This window comes from Scophthalmus maximus, chromosome 21, assembly GCF_022379125.1.
Source record: "Scophthalmus maximus strain ysfricsl-2021 chromosome 21, ASM2237912v1, whole genome shotgun sequence".
Lineage (NCBI taxonomy): Eukaryota > Metazoa > Chordata > Actinopteri > Pleuronectiformes > Scophthalmidae > Scophthalmus > Scophthalmus maximus.
The window spans coordinates 55730-62613 of record NC_061535.1 but is presented as its reverse complement, the minus strand read 5'-3'; the positions used below and the strand labels follow the sequence as shown (position 1 = coordinate 62613).

The 6884-nt window shown below is 38.0% G+C and overlaps 1 pseudogene; it reads right to left on the bottom strand.

Moving 5' to 3' along the window:
* Positions 1–2829: 2829 nt before the first annotated feature.
* Positions 2830–4091, bottom strand: LOC118291512 (annotated as a pseudogene).
* Positions 4092–6884: the final 2793 nt, after the last annotated feature.

Below are 6884 nucleotides of genomic sequence, written 5' to 3'. Positions count from 1 at the left end.
AACTTACATTGCATTTTCTCCAGACAGAGACCATTCCTACGATGTATTTGGTTTAGCTCTACAACAACAAAACAAAAAGCTGTATCTTGTATATTGGGCCTTCAAAGTGTTCTCTGGAAATACCCCTGACACAGCTTGTGTCCATAAAATCAGAAAATTTAAAATTTGTTGTAGAGCTAAACCAACATCGTTGGAATGGTCTCAGTCTGGAGAAGAACATATGTCAGTTTGAATCTTCTACGTGGCTCCTGCTTGGAAAAACTGACCTATGAACCTTTACCTTGGTGTATGTTTGAATGCTTACAATACAGCCACAAAAGTGGCTACAGACATGGGGCTTACTCTTATACAGAGCTCTTGACCTCAGCTATCATGTGAGTATAGACATCAACTGAGGGCACTGTTACATATGTTTGAAATTCATTTTTACCCTTTAAATAATAAAACTATTAAAATGTTATAAGAATAAGAATAGGAATTGTGTTCATAATCCCCTTAAAATTCTAGGTGAACCATTCAATCAGTATTCAAATCTCCCAAAACTAGTAAAAACACACTTAAAAACTACAATTCCCTAGACCCCACCATGTAATTCGATACTAATAGCCACCATAGTTGTTGTTGTTTTCATGATTTGCAAATTAGAACTGACAATTCGGTTTGTAACATGATATATCTATGGAATATATCAAATATATAGTACAGCCCAACTAGTAACTAAAAAGCATGTATATGATATCTGATAAGAAAAAGTAAGTGTCATCCACCTGTGTGTGTGTATGTGTGTGTGTTGTGTTTGTGTGCTTGTCATAGGCCACTTCAGAGGGTATATTTTAGACAGACCAGTTAATAAACGTTTAACCTACTCAAAATAAATATGCAAAAAGTTGTTTTTGTATTGATGTGTACAATGTGCCACTTTAAAATTTTTATATAGTAAAAATAAAGAGAAACTGCTCCAAATAATGCTTACTATATCTTTATTCTTACTCAACATATATTAGAAAATGCAATATAAGTTAATATGCATGCTTAAATGGAATAACTAATAATTGTTTCCCTTTAAATCTGATATAACCGTTTCATCTATGATGTGCTGTTGAATGCATTTGTCTAATGCCATAGTTGCTGAAAAAACATTGGTAATTTGAATAAAAGTTTTATTTTATACATAGCATTAATACAAATGATGTATATTTATTTTAGAAACACATGCAGCTCACATTCTTTTCTCAATTCAGTTTTTAAATACCACATTTAACTGGAAAGGCAATCATGTATTAACAGTAGCAGAATATCCTAGTATGAATGAAAGACAAAACAAAAATTTTAAATTTAACAAATTTATTGTTGAATTTTCAGCTGCCAGGACCTGGCCCACTCCTTCCCACTGAAAAGAGGCAAAAAGAAAGAATATAATTCTGTTTATAAAGTGAAATGCCAACAGCTTCAGATTCCAAAAGGCATCTGAGGTGATATGGCCGTGCTTCAGGACGTGGACATGACAGACAGCCTCTCCATGTTTTGTTCTGCAAAGAAAATATGACCACATGATTGTGCTTATCGATCCGTACTTTGAAGGTGCTCTTATCGGTTCTTGTTTCCTTTTTAGTAGAAAAAATTTAACGAAATGTAAATAGAATACAATGGACAAATGTATGTTTTTGTACTGTACATTGTTTAACAATGAACAGCACTATTCTGTGGTAATAATTAATATAAATTACATGGTGTGTTGAGTGATGGGCATAAAGCCTGTCGAAGGAAAAAAGTAACACAATTCAGTATAAACAGACAGACTGTTACCTAAACCTGGACTCTACTGTTGTTAAGGGTTGTAGGTCTTTCACTATGAACCTGGTCACAGCGAGGTGTCACTCATTCACTCTGTCTTCAGTCATCCTCCCACCAGCTGCAGCTGTGAAGGGCTCTAGGCTTAGATTTACTTTCACTTTCACTAAATGTTTTGACAGATCGCTCGTGTTACGCCTTTACTTACACTTACACTTGTGTCAAAAAGCTTGATTTTGGTGAATTACAAATACACTTAAACTCTTTGCATTTTCACACGGAGCAGAAAGTGTCTGTCGGCGCAGCAGCGCACGGACACGGACCTCTCCTCAGAATTGGGAATAGCGATAATTCATCATAGACGAATGCATTACTTTCTTCGATAACATTAGCAGCACCGATAACGTCAGAGCATATTGATACTACAGCCTTTCATATATTAGCTCCATTGCCCGTTTAATCCCAACACCTTGCTCCACACCTAATGCTACAACTCAACCCTTAATGAATCATAACATCTTTCCCCCCATCAAAATTTTTTTATGAAAATATAGAACACCACTTCTGTGTTTTTCTTTTATTAAGTTGTTTTCTATCCCTTTTTCCAGTTTAATTTTTTTCAATGAATTTTTCTTTTCATGAAATACAATCAACTCATTGACATATCACCTAATTTGTCAATACTTTGGCATTGCAGGGTATTACCTTCCCCTGCCCCACCTGATTCCCAAGATATGTTAACTTCCCCTTCCCCAAAGAAGGAGGGTGGCTTTGTATGTAGATAAAAGATTACATTTAATATTCATTATGTTTTGGGACTTTCAACATCATACACCCTTGCCCAGGCGACCCAGCTGGGATTGATCAAGTCCCGACTTGTGTCTAAGTAGCATGTGTCCACGGATCGCCCCTCCTGATCCACAGCCATCTAGAGGCCTTTTCAGCTGACTCTGTTGTGTTTTTGATGGCCTTCAACTGTGATACCCAGCATGCTGTATGCTTTACATAGAGCAGCAAGCAGTTCCTCCACACCAGGTCTCACCTCTGCCGGTCAGCGTCTGTCTTTGCCCAGATGCCACAGGGCCGAGTAGCACACTGTGACGCAAGCGTGGCTCGACTGCCAGCCCGGGAGATTTTCAGGTCACTGGATTCCCTGCACTGCAGCACCTCTCTTGCACGGGTAACCATAAACATCTCGCTCAGGCTACTAATGGGGAGCTTCAGTTTGTTCTTCTGCCCGTACAGAGAGATGCTACTCAGGATTCGTGTCAGGCCAAGCCATCTGCAGAGGTACCGGCTGATCCTCCTCTCAAAGCCCTCCACAGGCGATATTGTGAACTCGTAGACTAGCAGGGGCCCACAGAATCTGGGGGATAATGTCGTGCTGATAAATCCAGTCCTTGAATTTACCAGGCAGTCCCGATTTATCCACTGCTGTCAGCCAAGCCTACAGCTCCCGATTTGTGGCCTTGATGGATGCAGCGTCCTTTAGGGTGCAATCAAACATCTTGCCCAGGCTTTTGATGGGTTTCTCTGTGACATTGACTTTCCTTCTCTTGAGCACCAGGGACCTAGATTTTGCTGGTTTTAAACACATCCAAGCCCAAGTGATGGTCTTCTCCAACCCCTTTAGGATCCATGGGCACCCCGGCGTTGACGTTGTTGTAACTGTCAGGGTGTCCACAAAGTCTCTGATGTGGGGCTGACAGACTCCAGAATTGGTGAGGAGGCCTCTGCACTGGACTTTGGCTGACTTGACCTACATGTTTATGGCCAAAGCAAAGAGGATCTCTGAAATCCCTTTTCTCCAGCTGATGCCACTCGGATGTGATTGTCCCAGAGGTGACTCTCAGATGCCATCTGCATCTGGATCTCCTCTTTGGAACAAGCAAGGTCGCCGCTTCGTTTCTGTCCCATCAGCTGCTTGGTGACTCCGGGGGTTTGAGATGAAGGCAGACCGTCTCTTGGCCGTCTTTTTCCCTGGCCCTCTATGCCATTCTGCCCTTCGAAGAATGGTGAGCTTCTTCCTGAGGATGCTGCCAAGTTCTGCAAGTTCATCCCTCTCTTCTTCTTGCGCTCCCTTGTACTTCCACTTCAGGACCCACAGCTCCTGCCTTATGTGGCTGATCTTCTTTGCCCTAAGATTGTTCATGGAGGGGGTCTTTGTACCCAGCTTCTCCACTGTACTAAACCTCTCTGCGGCTAGGCTGATGATGATGATTGCCATGGTTTGGAGCTTCCTGTATGCATCACCCTTGGCTGATCTCTAGGATGTTGTTCACATCATCATCAAACTGGAGCCACTGTTTGTCCTTACTGGGCAGAGGCCACTTGCCCCAACGATGTTCAGTTACTCTGCCTGGGGCTGTGGCTACTCGTATGTGGGGTGTTTTAATCAAATATTGAACTATAATAAATATTATATCAAGGGCATACAGAATATGTTTCATAAAATTATAAGGAATGGATCAATGAATATAAACCCTCAGTATTTAATAGATAATGATCGGACTGTTAGCAATAGGAATGACGTTGTTGACGCTTCAACAATTTTTTTGTTGTGGGACCACAACTGGCAGCAACCCAAACTCAATGTTTTTGAAAGCAGCTGATGAAAAGGAGATTATTGACATTGTTATCAATTGTAAGAATAAAAGGTCTACAGACTGGAATGACATTTATATGGCTTTAATCAAGGAAGTCATTGTTGAAATTGTAAAACCATTAACTAATATTTGCAACTTGTCTTTGAAAACAGGTGTATTTCCAAGTAAAATGAAAACTGCTCAAGTCATTCCACTATACAAAGCTGGAGATAGAAATCAATAATAATAATAGTTCACTAATTACAGGCCATTGTCTTTATTCTCTCAGTTCTCAAAAATATAAGAAAAACTGTATGTGAATAGGTTGGATGAATTTATAGTAATAATAATAATAATACATTACATATCTATATAGCACTTTTCAATGACTCAAAGTCACTTTACAAAACACTTGAGAACACTATTAAGAAACACGAATTGTTTGTTGACAGTCAGTATGGATACAGGTCTAACAGATCTACATTCATGGCATTTATGGCGTTAATTGAAGACATTACCAGTTCTATAAATAACAAAAAATATGCAGTGGGAATATTTTTAGATTTAAAAAAAGCATTTGATACAATTGATCATCATTTATTAATCAATTAACTGGAAAAGTATGGTATCAGAGGGGTTGTACTCAATTGCATGAAAAGCTACATAAGTAACAGACATCAATTCGTATAAATAGGGGATTACAAATCCAAAAAATTAGATATCACTTGTGGAGTCCCACAGGGGGTGGTTTTGGGTACCAAATTATTTATTCTTTATATAAATGACAAATGTACCATGTCAAACTGCTTAAAAATTTGTGATTTTTGCGGATGACACTAACATTTCCTGTCTGGGGGAAAACTTGCAGCAGGTTTTGGAGGTGGTCACAGGAGAAATTAATAAACTAAAAATGTGGTTTGATTGAATAAATTATCACTAAATTTAACCAAAACAATACTTATGCTGTTTGGAAACAAAAAATAAATACTCAAGTAAAAGTAAGGATAAACAATGTTGAAATAGAAAGAGTGTATGCAAATACATTTCTGGGTGTGATTCTTGATCACAATATCTGCTGGAAACCCCATATAAAACATGTCAGAGCCAAAGTTACACAGAGTATTGGAGTGATGGGGAAAGCAAGGCACGTTCTGAATGACAGAGCACTTTATATTCTGTAAAGTTCACTAGTGTAACCGTATTTAAATTACTGTGTAGACGTATAGGGCAACACCTACAAAACCACCTTACAATCATTAAGCACGCTATATAAAAGAGCCATTTATATGGAAGCCTATAGGGGACTTCAAATGATAATGTAAATGTGAAAATGTAATTCCACAATGGCATTATAATTTTCCACAAATGTATGTCTTTTGAGTAAAAATTTAAATGAAATGCAATAATTCAATAATCCAATTTACATTTTCATTTTCACATCCTTGTATGGGCATTCTGTTAAAATGATAATGAAATTTGATAACAATATGAAAATTGAAATGAAAACTCCATTTGACCTTTTCATTTTCAAAGACTTAACCTGCACTTCAGTGGACAATATTCAAATGTAAATGCAATTTTAACAAGGCAGCCTAATTTTCAATTTAAGCAAGCAATATTTAGGTCACAATTAAAATTAAAATGCATTTCTTACCATTAGAAAATGAAATTGCAAACTCCATTTGATTTTTCGTTTTCAAAGACCTTAACCTGCACTTCGGTGGACAATATGTAATGCAATAGGTGAAACAGCGCCCCAGTCATATCATCTGAATTTTCTTGCTATCCAAATTGGATTTGAAAATGCAATCTGTCAGTCCTCTCATCAAGGCGGGTCTTCAGTCAGGACGCGACAAACCATAGGCTACTTTTTGGGAACCTGTTGCTGGTCTGTCAAATCTTTAAAGAATATGTATTTCGATTCGTGGGATGGTTTTGTGGAATGATCTTGATGAAACGATTAAACAAAGTATAATTAAAACATTTTTTTTTTACAAAATACATATTTTTGAAAAGTACAGAAGAGAGGAAGGAGAATGTAACTCTCACAGATGTTAATGATGCTTGTTTTTTGTTTGTTTCTTGTTCTTTTTTTCTAAGAGCTACAATGTGTAATATTTAGTAGGAACTTACTCACAGAAATGCAATATTTTGTCCATAACTGTGTTCATGTATGTATAATAACCTGCAACAAAGAACTGATGCTTTTTCGTCAAACTTTGAATGAGTTAAATATATATACAGGTGAACCTGCCATCCGTGTAAGTCGCCATGTTTGCTGTGTATTGTTGAATACGGTTGCACAAGACGCTCCAGAACGCGTCGCATTCGTGTTGAATTTTAAGTGCTGCATGGAAACCTGAAATGGAATCAGCGGTGTGCCACAATGAAGCGTCCCTGTCGATCGACGGTGCAAGTGGTCTAAAAAAGTTTTTTGATGCCGCCAGAAAATTACTAAAATTACACACTGGGGCTTTAATAGCTTAATAGAGCATGACGTAAATTGGA